The 12,785-nt window shown below is 41.8% G+C and overlaps 1 long non-coding RNA gene across 1 annotated transcript; it reads left to right on the top strand.

Annotated features, from left to right (window-relative positions):
• Positions 1-4,806: 4,806 nt before the first annotated feature.
• On the top strand, positions 4,807-9,914 carry LOC310761375. Its single transcript, XR_014547444.1, has 2 exons — positions 4,807-4,951; positions 9,834-9,914. It is a non-coding gene; the product is annotated as an uncharacterized lncRNA (long non-coding RNA).
• The last annotated feature ends 2,871 nt before the right edge of the window (positions 9,915-12,785 follow it).

The raw sequence follows: 12,785 nt of genomic DNA, 5'->3' as shown, positions 1-12,785 counted from the left end.
TTGCTCGGTCCCTGCTCCTGCCAACCTAGCAGTTCGAAAGCACGTCAAAGTGCAAGTAGATAAATAGGTACCACTCTGGTGGGAAGGCAAATGGCGTTTCCGTGCGCTGCTCTGGTTCGCCAGAAGCGGCTTAGTCATGCTGGCCATATGACCTGGAAGCTGTCTGTGGACAAACGCCGGCTCCCTCGGCCGGTAAAGCGAGATAAGCGCCGCAACCCCAGCGTCGTCCACGACTGGACTTAACGGTCTGGGGTCCCTTTACCTTTACCTACGGCACCAAGAGCCCTTTTTTGAATGCAACAGCACCAGTTGAATTCCATGTACTTTATCTAAAAAAGCACCACTAATACTCTGTTCTTCTGTTTCTCCATTTACATGCAGCTTTTGATGATCAATCTCTCCTTCTCCTTTTTTTTTCATATACAGTGGTACCTCGGGTTACAGATGCTTCAGGTTACAGACTCCGCTAACCCAGAAATAGTGCTTCAGGTTAAGAACTTTGCTTCAGGATGAGAACAGAAATCATGCTCTGGCAGCGCAGCGGCAGCAGGAGGCCCCATTAGCTAAAGTGGTACCTCAGGTTAAGAACAGTTTCAGGTTAAGAATGGACCTCCAGAACGAATTAAATTCTTAAACCGAGATACGACAGTAGGGCACCCCCCATCTCTCTTTTTTTTGCTACAGAGGCTCTTCGCAGGTGTTTTCAGGTATTGCTCATGATCCTTTCTCCTGAATTTCCCAAATCAAATAAACATCGACTTTATTATTATTATTTAGAGTGCTTTTGTGTACTGCCTTGATTTTATCACAGAGCTTAAACCGTTTGACTTTGTTTTTTTTAAAAAAAATATGTTAGGTCTATAAAGCTTTTTCTTGTGTCACTTGCTGAATTGCTTCCTACATTACTTTAAACAAATGTCTAGCTTCCTGTAAAGTGTGCACAATGATCCAGGCAGGTTTAATAAAAACATTGAGCATAAAAGGTACACTCCAGTTATGCAGAGTGCTTTCTTGCCTCCGGTTAGATTTTAAGAAGATGAATTTTCCACATTGCAAGTGAGTATCTGGGGCTGCACATTATTTCCCCCAAAGAATCCTGGGAACTGTAGTTTGTTAAGGGTGCTGGGAATTGTAACTCTGCGAGGAGTAAACTACAGTTACCAGAATTCTCTGGGGGACATAATGGGCTCTAAATGTATGGTGTGTTTGAAACTTGGATGCAAATATTTTACTACCAGAATCTGTTGATCACTAACTAATATTCAAAATCTCTGAAGTATCACCTAGAGTGTTCTGAAGGTAATAAAGAACATATCTAGAAGAATTATTCACAACCCCAACACACCAATGCCATTTCTGGCAATTCCAGGAATTTCATTAAAGCTTCTTTCAAATATGCCACTAACCTTGAAAATTGTATCTGTTCATGAATACAGCGGTACCTCTGGTTGCAAACGGGATCTGTTCCGGAGCCCCGTTCGCAACATGAGCAGAACGCAACCCGTGTCTGCGCGGGTCGCGATTCGCCACTTCTGCGCATGCTCTTGATGTCATTCTGAGCGTCTGTGCATGCGCAAGCGGCGAAACCCAGAAGTAACCTGTTCCATTACTTCCGAGTCACCGTGGGACGCAACCTGAAAAGACGTACGTAACCTGAACCGAACGTAACAAGACTGTACCTCTGATTCTAAGATTGTGCTTTCTTACTGCGAAATTAATCTCTTCCAAGTTATACTCACCCGTTTCATAATATTTACTATGTTCCTGAATTGTCTACCCTATTATCTTTAATTCCTTCTGAATTACTCCTCAAAACTTTTTTTTCCAGCTCATTTTAGTTTGTATCCAACCAAGCCATCCTGTTGGCACAAGGACTTCTTAATATGCAACAGAACTTCACCTCTCCTCTCCTTGTGCCCCAAATATGCCCCAGAGGGTTGGGGCAACCCCCAGAACAGATGTCAGGAGAGGGTAGGGAAGTTCTGTGGCATAAGCAGAAGTTCTTGTGCGTAACAAAATGACTTTGTTGGATACAACTGTTAGGTTTTTGATTGTTTTGTTGTATGTTTGAATTTCTCAGATTTCTCTTCTCATGCATTAACCTTGTCCAATATTTTACTAGACTTGGTGTCCATTTTAAAATACTCTTTTTCAAATTCTCTTTTTCTTCTTTTACCCTATTCTCTCATTTTTTATCTATCTTTTTTATCTTTCTCAGTCATTTGTGCTGAGTCATTTCTTCTAAACTTTTAAGATCCTTAAAAAGAAATATTTTTAAAAGAACCCCCAAAGGCTTCCTATTGAATCTTTTGCTCCTGGAGGGAGGTTATCTTTATTCTGCATTTCCTTCTTACACACATTAAACAATTTCAAAATTTATTTCAAAACCACTCTTCATCAAAATACCAATTAATACAAATCTGCCTTTCTCAATATTGTTTATACCTATGTCTAACATCTCCACTCTGCTTAAATTAATATTGAAACATTCATTTATTCCCCAGTACTGTATCTTAACATTTCATCACCCAATTCATTAATCATATAAAGCATTTTCCAGCTGATTAAGTCAAATGTTCAGAACATCCAAATTCATTTTGTATCTTGAATCAGCCCTCTTTGTGATTTTATGAATTCATCCAAATTATTTTTTTCAAGCACCCAAAATCAATTTCTTAAACTGCCTCTAAAACCAGTCCATTAAATTGTCTAGTCCAATCAGTTCTATGTGGTTTTTCTTCAATAGTTGCTCCTCTTCTTAAATCCATTCAATGGTTAATCAGCAATCGTTTAAAAATTCATCAGTCGTCAAAGTATTTACATCTCTGTCTAGTTATGGGGATAAAAAAACACTTTCACGTAGACAATCTGGTTTTCTCTGTAATATCTATCTATATCTCTGAATGTATGCCCATAAGCATCCATTAGTGAGATACAATGCCAGCAATCTTGAAGCCTATTTATAATTGACAAACCTAATGCACAGGTAAAACTTTCTCCAGAGGTCAGCCATCAAAAGACATATTGTGTTTTCTTCTTTGGCGATCCCAAGTAAGATTGTCTTCTGTGAACACTGTCTTAACAGTGAGTGACTGTGGAGGCCAATTCTGGGTCCACACATCCTTCCACAGTAGGGACATCAAGTTTCCGGGCAGAACTTGATCACAGTGATGGTTTGCCAAGCGTGCCTTCCTCTTAGCATGTTTCTCCTTTTTGTCCTGAGTTTGAGCATCTTTGAAGTCCATGACGCCTTTGGTAAAGGCTGTTCTCCAACTGGAGCGCTCCCAGCCCAGTGTTTCCTAGTTGTCAGTGCATATACTACATTATTTTAGATCTGCCTTGAGAGAGTCTTTCAGCCACCAGCAGTAAACTTTCCATTTTTAAGATCAGAATAGAGTAGTTGCTTTGGAAGATGATAATCGGGCATCTGCACAACATGACCAGTCCAACAAAGTTGATGTTGAAGAATCATTGCTTCAACACTGGTGATATTTGCTTCTTCCAGTACACTGGCATTAGTTTGCCTGTCTTCCGAAGTGATGTGTAAATTTTTTCAGAGACAACGTTGATGGAATCTTTTGAAGAGTTGGCGATGGCGTTTATAAGTGGCCCATGTTTCACAAGCGTACAGTAAGGTTGGTACAGTAAGGTTGGTAGTACAATAACATCTTGTTTAACAGTAAGTCTAATAGATAAAATGTGGTTCTTTCTTTCTTTCTTTTGCTTCTCATTTACTCAAGGCACCAACTTTGGTGTCATCCAGGAAATTATAGGAGCAACGGGGGAGCTTGCAACTGCGGGGACTGGGTATTGTAGCTGCAGCCAGGAAGCTTGGTGATCTGCCTCCTCCACCCTTATCCCAAGTCTTCCTCTCGGATGGAGTAATTAATTTCTGACATGTCCTCTGCCAACCTCCCAAAAGGAATGCCTTTCAGTAGAAAGCAATGAGCCTGGATTGGAGAAAGTGTTCCTCATCTCCTTCTCGGGCTCTGTAAGTCATTTGGTGTGTGGGGGGGAAGGCTTTATCCGATTCCCCATCCATGGCCACCGCACTGTCACCCATCCTTCAAGTCCGACCCATTCAACTCAGCAGGACTTTTGTTACTTTGCCATGTCAGGGAGCCCATTACTATTTGTGCCTTCATACCCTCCAACATTTCTCTGATGAAGATAGGGACATCCCATTCCATAATGATAATTTTACTATTTATACCCCACACATCTTACTGGGTTGCCCCAGCACTCTGAGCAGCTTCCTACATATATAAAAACACAACAAAACATTAAACATTAAAAAACCTTCCCTATCAAGGATTGCCTCAGATGGCTCCTGGGTCGGATAACTCCATACCCGCCAACATGTCTCCAATGAAAATAGGGACGTCCTAAGGAAAAGCAGGACATTACAGGATCAAATCAGAAACCAGGATGGCTTTTCTAAATCAGGGACATCCCTGGAAAATAGGGGCACATGGAGGGTCTATGCCTTTCTCTTGAAAATAGCAAATACCAAAGGACCAGATGGAGAGGTGAAGTTAAGGGATTATCTGTGTCAGTAGAATTTCTAGCTTGGCCAAGTATCTTTTAAGGAAAATAATGCCTTTCTAGCATCACTCAATGTTAGATTTAATTAGTTCTCATTCTAAAGAGCCTCCTTTTTCCCAGTGGTGTGGAGGGAACTCTCTTGAAATTGAGACAGCAAGTTCTCTGAATGATCTGGTTCTAACAATTCTAAACATAGCATGCAGGATTCTGTTCTGGAATTAGAATTCTGGGAGCACTTTGTTCACACTGCCGAAGTAATCATAGCGTGTGTGGATTTTGGAAGGCTATGGCTCCCTGTTGGGCAAGAGTTCAGCGCTCCTTACTAGGCCAAACTGCATGCAAGAAATGAAGGGGAGCAAAAGCAATGGTCTCCCTCTCTGTTCTGGTGCTTCTTTCTCAATAATACGTAAGTGCAACAGGGGAAAGAAACCAGAAAAGAAGAATTGCATTAGACATCTGCCCTGATCTGTAATTTGGTTTTTCGAGAAGTAAATTGGCTTTATGTGACCACCTGTTTGAGAGCAGGAGGGTGGATAAAAATAGCTTTGTATTAAGACAGAGCTTACAGAGAGGCACTTAAGAAAAAGAAAGAGAAGAAGAGATGACTGCAGCCTGCATTTAAAATACAATTAGTTCATGGTGGCTATGGACAGTCTGGTCCAAGCCACAAAGCTGTGTGGCATCACTACAGTGTACAGTGTATTGTAACTATAGTGAGGTTGCAGTCCATAAGCAGTCACTTCCTTCCTCATTGCTACCTGTATCCCACAAGCATCCGCAGACCTGAGTGCCTGAATATTGTAATATGAACTTCATGGCTTTCCTCCAATATCTTTTCATTATTTCAAAGCTGTCAATGTTTCCCTTTTTTAAAGGGAAATTCCCTTATTCCGAATAGGATTCCTCACAAGAAAAGGGAAAAGTTGACAGCTGTGGTCCAGCCTCGTGTGAGCTCCATGGCATGGGCGTTGCTTCAGAGCAGTACAAAATGGACTCCAGGAGCCCCGAATGCCATGGCTGATGGCAGGAAGGGATGGTGGCACTTTCCTGACCTCTCGGCTGTGGGATGTAAAACACAAGAGCAGTCAATTACAACATTCCTAGAGTGTACATGTTTAGACATGGGGAGGGGTGTTTGTCCAGCCAGCAGGTAAACTTCCTGTTTCCCCTCTGGGCTGGGACAGACTTCCTCTGCATGTGACTAGAGGTGGGTGTGGCCTCACCTGTGCAGGTAATGATAAAAGCACAGGGCAGGGGCAGCCATCTCTCTCTTGCCTCTCTTCCATCGAACAAGCAACATCTACTAAGCTAAAGATGCTCTCTTGGCTCCCAGCCAAGAGAGGAGAAAGGGACTATCTTCTTATAAGATAGAATCCAAATGTATATTACTTCACTAAGCTTAAGTCTGCCTTCTGGGATCTGATGTGAACAGAATGTGAGGAAACTCTTTTTATACTTTTGTAAAGGACTGTGTCGTGTCTTCTATTTTAAGAGGGAATAAAGGGGAAATTACCAGAGTGATTATTATAGAGGTTCTAGCGAACCTGAGCAAACGCTGCCATTGCAAACTTAAAATAAAGGGGAATGTTTTACTCTGCTGAAATTGGGAACTTGTTAACACAAGTTGTATAAGGATATAATCAGACAATATATCCTCTCCTGCATCCCTGAACATTCCCACATCGGCAGCAGAGATGTTGCAGCTTACAGGAAGGGAGAGCAGGAGGGGCAAGGCGGCAGGGCGGACAGCACTGCGAATGCAGCAGCAGAACCCAAACGGTGCTCCTGTCTGTTAGGATATAGTTCCATTCCACCTTAAAAGGGTACAGGCATGACATTTGTGTATCACATGCCTGTTTACTGCCAGCACTGCTGGGAACTTCCGTTGTACAGCGGTACTTCGGGTTAAGTACTTAATTCGTTCCGGAGGTCCGTACTTAACCAGAAACTGTTCTTAACCCGAAGCACCACTTTAGCTAATGGGGCCTCCTGCTGCTGCCACGCCGCCGGAGCATGATTTCTGTTCTCATCCTGAAGCAAAGTTCTTAACCTGAAGCACTATTTCTGGGTTAGCGGAGTCTGTAACCTGAAGCGTCTGTAACCTGAAGCGTATGTAACCCGAGGTACCACTGTATGTAGCTTTTGTGTTATTGCAGTTTTTCTGGAGACGAAGGCATGCAGACATGTTTTCCTTTGTTCCTGAACTATGCTGAATAAATGCTGTATATAATGCTTACATCTGCCTCTGTCCGCCTCATCTGCTGTGTGGAGATTTACACACTCTGCTGACAGAGCGTGCACGGGTCTCTAAGCGTATCTAAGGCTCGTGTCGCTAACTGACTGATACTGTTCCATGGGAGACCGGTGATTGTCCAGAGCCAGCTGGGGGCCTGCCTGATGCCACTGTTATGTACTGAGTTGAATAGGATCCAAACTGCAGCAGTCTGATTGGTCCTAGAACAATAGGATCCAAAAGGCAGCAGTCTGATTGGTCCTAGAACAATGCAGCAGTATGATTGGTTGGCAGGAACCACCCAGTCATGCTCCAGATAGAAGTGAATCCACAACCTGATTGGCTTACAGTAGAATTCCGGAATTAGCCAATCATGTGCAGCAATCATGTGTAAATAATGTATATAAAGCAGATACTTTGAGGGGACATTTATTCATTCCTCCTCACCACTATGAGCTGAATAAAGAGCATGAAATCACTTTGCGACTCTGAGTATATTTCAGCCACCATCTCCCCGGTAGTATCCCAAAACTGTCAGCGTGTTGCGCAATGCCAACATCTCTTGCCCCTCCCACTTTCCTTCCTGGTGAGTTGCAGTGCCGCTTGCTGCTGCCTGAACCATGTTGGAAGAACTCACAGTGTAGCTCCTCCCCAGGCTGTAAAATGGGGAAACGTGAAATATGGGCTTCTCATGTTTTGTAGGACTTCTTGCATTATCTTAGTGGAGCAGGAAGGAGGCTGTACTTCACTAGCTCCCACGCATGCTAAAGATAACTCTCAAAAAGCCTCTAATTTGGGTTTCCTTCCACATCAAGCTGCCCATGCATTAAAATTCTCTTGCGAGAGGCCCTCCTCTGGGTGTCCCTGCCACGGTTGGAGGTGAGCTGGATGGAGACAGAGGAGGCAACATGGTTCCGGAAGTCTGTTCTTAAACCAAAGCGTTCTTAAACCAAGGCGTGCTTTCCCATAGCGGCGGGGGACTCAATTTACAAATGGAACACACTCAACAGGAAGCGGAACATGTTCTTATTCCAAGGCAAAGTTCACAAACCAAAACACATACTTCCGGGTTTGCAGCATTCTTAATCCAAGTTGTTCATAAGTTAAGCTGTTCCTAAACCAAGGTACCACTGTACTTGTTAACCACCGTTGAAAATACTTGCATTGATGGTCCAATTCTACAAACAGTGAGTTGCCCAAGATCACCTCTGTCTTTTGAGCCATTATATTACCTCTTGCAAATAAAGTAGCCAGAACTCTTTCCATGCCACCCAGAGTCTAACAAAGTGTAGGATCCAAGCGTCTTGGCACCTCATAGTGCCAAGGAACACACTAGCATTTGCGTCCCTGAAATAACTCAGCCATCTAGTGGGCAGTGGGTGACGTTTGCCTTTCAAGTTTTGTTTATATGGAAAGGCAAACTGCAATTTGGATCACCCTTATTAGGAGTGGCCAACTTTCACAAAAGTGGCAGCAAGTTTTGGAAGAACATAACTCTTCTTCAACAAAGTCCCCCCCCCTTTTTTTAGGGAAGAGGAAGATAATCTATTTCTGGTAGTGGAGGCCAACTGCCGTTCGTTAATAGTCTTAAAATGGTAACAGAGGAAACTGTTTGCAGGCTAGTCATTTTAGAATGTGGTATAACTCAGGCTGCACAGAAACAAGAACTGACTGCAACTCTTTGGAAGTATAAAAGTGGTTATTCTGAAGCTGCATTTGCCATTGATCATATCTGTGCTGTAAAGTAGAAGATCATAAGAAGACTGCTGGTGGCTTAGGCCAAAGTCCTATCTAGTGTGCACTGTGCATCCCACAATGGCAAGCCTGTTTGTTATTTAGACTTTTTTTTTAAAAAAAAATCCTACTTTCTTTTCCTTTTTTTCAAATTTTTTATTTCAAAACCAAAATTTTTTACAAACATCAAATTCAAAATCCATATTCATTTTCTGACATAAGCCTATTACATAGCTTACCTAAATTAAAATATATCTAATTGCTCTAGGCTTCCCTTTGCTATCTGTAAATACAACGTAATTAACAAATTATATTATAAATGATATTATAGGTTCCCAAATACCCCCCACTCCCCTTCACCCATGTGTGATCTCAATATTTGACTTCTTCCATCTTGTTGTGTTGTTATAATTTAATAATTATTCAATTGATTCTATTATTATTTTCTTGCTTATCCCTGCATGTTTTACACAATTATTAGAGGCCACTCAAATCAGAAAAAAATTAGAGGGTGGGATGGAGTGAAGGAATACATGAAAAAAATATGGTTCTGTTTGTTATTTAGGCTATTATGTACCTACGTTCAGCCCCACTGAACAAACTGCTCCTGATATATTTATTTATATTATATATTTATACCCCACTTTTGGCATCAGCTAAATCTATAATTTTATGGTTTTTGAGTGTATATGGCTCTAGGGGACAAGTGATTCAGGAACGTTTAGCTTATTAATCAACTCCCTTTTAATCTAATTATTGGTTTCAAACTATACCCAATTACCATATTTTTTGCTCTATAAGACTCACATTTTCCCTCCTAAAAAGTAAGGGGAAATGTGTGTGCGTCTTATGGAGCGAATGCAGGCTGCGCAGCTATCCCAGAAGCCAGAACAGCAAGAGGGATTGCTGCTTTCACTGCGCAGCGATCCCTCTTGCTGTTCTGGCTTCTGAGATTCAGAATATTTTTTTCTTGTTTTCCTCCTCCAAAAACTAGCTGCGTCTTGTGGTCTGGTGCGTCTTATAGAGCGAAAAATATGGTGCATTGAAATTGCATGCTGTCAATAATGCCATGGGTTGTATTCAGCTAAGTCCTGCTCGGAGTTGGCTCACTGAAACGAATGAGCCTACGTTAATCTTGTCCATCACCTTCACTGCATTTACTCTAAGTAGGACAAGCATTGAATACCAACCAATATAGGAGGATTTGGGGGACCTTGAAGGAAATGTGAGAACTTAGAAGTTAGTATAAAAAACTGTTTGCTGTTCTTAAATGTAAAGCCCTTTTTATATACAGTAATTTATTTTTCGTTTCCTTCTGTAGTAACACAGCAGAACCAAAACGAGTAAGGATTAATCAACAAATAATCAACAGCCTCAACAATTAAACATTTACCAACTGGAAGGTTTGTTGCTTAATCTACAAGTTAACTGTGCATTTCCATACATGCCTACTAAGAAGTCAGCCCAATTGAATTCCATAGGCTTATTTCTGAGCAGACATGTCTAGGATTATACTGTAAGCCTATTAAAGTACAAAACTAGACAAGCCTACTAAGAAGTAAGACTCATTCAACTTCCTGAGGCTTACCTCTGAGTAGACATGCCTTGGATTGTACTGTAAGCCTATTAAACCTTGCAGCCCAACTTAAATTTTAAATATGTATTGCCACTCTCAATTACACTTTAAAACACATCTATTCAACTGCTTTATATATACCACTGAACGCATCAGGACATATTTGCAGTGTAGCATTGTCTATTACCGGAATAATTTTTATTTTGATTCAGTCATATGAACTACATCTTGCAAAATTGAATTATACTAGTGTCATAAAGCAAATACAGTGATTTATAGCACAACATCAGATCATCTTATTAACATGATTTCCTCATTAATCACTCCAGCCATTACTTCCGTTATGTGAGGGAATATGCAGTCCCTTTACTTTTCCGTTTCAACTGTAGCTTGAATTTTAATGCCTTTTTCTCTTAACGCTCAATGTTCTCTGCAGTTCCAGCTGCTCAGCACTAAATCAAATAAATCATGATTGAGGTAGAACATGCTGTGATTTTGTTTATTACTCAAGATGCGATACTTTTCTTTATTTTTAAAAAGTTAAATTGATTTGAAAGGGTACATCTGTGTATTGCTTGAGTACTGTATATGTCATATTCTTGAAATTTCTGACCTTAGTCTGAGGTGAAGGATTAGATTTATATTTTGTATTCTATTTATAGGTTCCAAACCATTTTGGACCTGATACAGGTGTCTTGACATGTGCATTGCATGCTTCCAGCAGCTCTCTCCTCTAAATGCTACAGTTTGAATTAATTGAAGTTTCAGCCTTCACTAAACAGTCTTCAAAGGCAGCCCTGTCTTGTAGCAGTCTAGCTTGGAGGTTAGGAAGGAATGTGCCCTTGCAATCGGATTTTCCTTTCATCACAGCTGGCAACCTCTGGTTCTAAAAACAGCACTGGGTCCAGAACTGCCCCTAAATTACCACCTGATCCTACAGGAAGAGTGTATGTCTGTCTGGAATCTGAGATATAAAAACTCTCCAGTCAGCGAGAAGTTCCACCATTAATATCTCCATCTTGTCTGGAATGAGGTTCTGAGTGTTTTGTCTTGATTAGTGCACCCACTGCCTCACCTGGTGCTCTTGAAAAGGAAAAAAAGAGCTGAACATTATCAGCATAGTGACGACCCTGAAGTGTAGGTGGGTTCCCACAAGGCAAGACACAGCGATAACAGCAAGAACCTTTATTGAACTACAGAATTGAACCACAGGGACAAAGCGACTGCTTATATATGTTTCTGAAGACCTGGGCCACTCCCACTCCCAACATGATTGGCTGTCTAAACTTCCAAGCTGCAAATCATGACTCAGAGTTTAAGGGCCAGTGGCAGAGGTCCCAAACCTGAAACGTTCTGTGATTGAATATCATGTATCAAATCAGAACACAGGAGCTCAGAATCCTTAGTCCAGACTCAAGCTCAGGCAAACACAGACCACTGAATACGTAACAGACCCTTCACCCTAAAATTTGCAGACAACTGTCCCAGCATTTCATGGAGATATAAGGAAGCACAGGGGACACAAAGGAATCTTGTGGTACCCTGGAGGTTAAATCTCATTGGACAGGAGGCCCAGCTCCCAACCTATTGTATGCCATCTTTACAGTTTGCTGGACTTCGCTGAGCCAGGATGGAGGAGATACACCAGTGTATCCTGCCATGCCAAGTATGAGTTAGTTAAGCTGGCATATCCCAGCTGCGCCAGGAACCTTCTGACTCGGCCAGAGATCTGCTGGATCCCAACCCACTCATCCGGGTGGACCTTGCTGTAACATTGCTCCCTTAGTCTTCAGTGTTGTGAGTCACCGCCCCCCCAATAACATTCCCTGCCATCCAGGAATCTGTGCTGAGCCAGCCATTTGGAACACATTGCTATGAAATGGCCAACATCCATCACAGCTCAAGCTGCTTCTTTCTCAACATCTCTCGCTTTTAAAAGTCTCCGTTCCAAAGAACCGGAGGGGGCTTTTTACTCCTGGGGAAATGCCACTTTGTTTTCTTCACTCAGCTTCTAGCTGCAAATATGCACAAGTGAGGCATGCTTGCCAAAGCGCCCCATTTGACTTCTCTAGGCGCACAATGTTTTTCAGACGGCTTTTGTTTTGAAAAGGCTGACTCTGACCACATGCATACTCTACAAACGCGCTGGCTCCAGTTTGCGAGGGTTTTCCAAACTGATTCGGTCTGAGAGCACAGCAGTTCTTTTGTGTGGTTCTCCCACTTTTTATAGATACAATTACTGTGTATTATAAAGGCCCCCTGGTGGTTACAAAGCTATCAGATGTAGGATTTTTCTTTTTCTCAGTTAGCTGCTCCAAAGGGATTGTGTTAATTGTATTTTGGTTAAGATGCTGTATTATATAGCAGAGTGTGGCCCCTTTTGCACTATAGTGGAATAGTTGCATGGGGTTTTTTCAAGTTTTTTTTTGGGGGGGGCATACAGCCACACAGCCTTGCCATTATCCAGCTAGTACTCTGGAATAATGTACTCAAACGGTTTTTCTTCTACCACAAAAAAGACTGACTTTTGTGCAAGACCCGAAATGGATCCTTAATGTGCATGAATGTCCCAGTTTCTGTGTGGAAGGAGTGAGGGTCCCTCATCTAATTGTCTAGACTACCAACAAGTTTAGAATTCTAGAATACTAGGGGTTTAACAACAACAACAACAAAAGGTAAAGGTACCCCCCTGACCAT

This window comes from Podarcis filfolensis (genome assembly GCF_964270895.1).
Source record: "Podarcis filfolensis genome assembly, chromosome: 4".
NCBI lineage: Eukaryota > Metazoa > Chordata > Lepidosauria > Squamata > Lacertidae > Podarcis > Podarcis filfolensis.
Note: the sequence above shows the minus strand (reverse complement) of the source record. Positions and strands in the feature narration are given on the sequence as shown.